Below are 1,462 nucleotides of genomic sequence, written 5' to 3' on the forward strand. Positions count from 1 at the left end.
TTAGAAATATACTTTTCAATGATACAGGGAAAAAATTATTAAAGCACGTTTAGCTTTATTTTAATTAATTTTTTTTTATTTCGAAACAAATTTAGAATTTTGGGAAGGCTCCAAAAAAATAGTTCAGGGGGTTCTCATATACATACGTACTTACGTCATACGTACATACGTCAAAGTACTTAAAACATAATAGTCATTTAAATTTGTAATAATTCCTGCAATTATTATTAAATAGGCAATTGAATCAATTATTATTAAATAGGCAATTGAATCTATCCAAAAAACTTAAAAAATACTTAACTTTTTACAGGTCTGCTGCTGCTGCTGCTAAGTCGCTTCAGTCGTGTCCGACTCTGTGCGACCCCATAGATGGCAGCCCACCAGGCTCCGCCGTCCCTGGGATTCTCCAGGCAAGAACACTGGAGTGGGTTGCCATTTCCTTCTCCAATGCATGAAAGTGAAAAGTGAAAGTGAAGTCGCTCAGTCGTGTCCGACTCCTAGCGACCCCATGGACTGCAGCCCACCAGGCCCCTCCATCCAGGTCTACATCCAGGGATTTTCCAGGTCTACAGAACCCTAAATCAGTTTTCTACTCTCTCCACCAACAACCTGGGACTCCCGCCATCCTTCCTAATTCAGGGCCTTTGCACTTGCTGTTAACCCCGCCCCGATCTCCCTTTCCTTGGGCCTCTGTTTAAATGTCATCTTCAGAAGAGTCTTCCATTATCATCCTTTTCAATTTTTTTTTTTTTTTTTTCTTTTTGGCTGCAACACACAGCATGTGGGATCTTAGTTCCCTGACCAGGGATTGAACCTGCGCCCCCTGCAGTGGAAATGCGAACTTTACCACTACACCACCAACGAAGCCCCGTCGTCCTTTCTAAAATAGCTCCTCTTTCACATCTGAACACCTTATTCTGCCCTTTTTTTATTGTGACGGCCACTATCAGAAGATAATTTTTTAATGCCTTTATTGCCTCCCTCCGCACGATGCAAGCTCAAAAAAGGGAGACTGTGCTTTAGTCACATGCTACATCCTCAGAATCCAAACAGTGTCGAGTATATGGTGCGCTGGATGGAGAAGTTATTGATTTAATAGCTTAGGTAAACACATCCTCCACGTAGGGACTCTTTGCTAGGCGGCGGAAGGGTATAATACTGGTAACTGATCATACACGCATGCGCCCAAGATCCGGGAAGTGTGTTAGGGTAAGGGGTGGAGCATCCAGAAGAGTCTCGCGGACAGAAGCGGTTGGAGTCCAGAGCGCGAGGTGGAAGGGGACGGCTTGGGGCTCACGCGCGTGCGCACTGTGACTTCCAGCCTGCCGCGGCAAAGGCGTCTAAGACGCCGGAAGGCGGGGGTAGTGGCTTCGCGCGTGCGCAGTGCCTGCGGCGGCCCCAGGGTCCCTGTGAGTGAGTTGTGATTGACTGGCGTAGCGCGTGCGCCTTGCGAACGGCGGAG

Source organism: Bos indicus, chromosome 18 (genome assembly GCF_029378745.1).
Source record: "Bos indicus isolate NIAB-ARS_2022 breed Sahiwal x Tharparkar chromosome 18, NIAB-ARS_B.indTharparkar_mat_pri_1.0, whole genome shotgun sequence".
NCBI lineage: Eukaryota > Metazoa > Chordata > Mammalia > Artiodactyla > Bovidae > Bos > Bos indicus.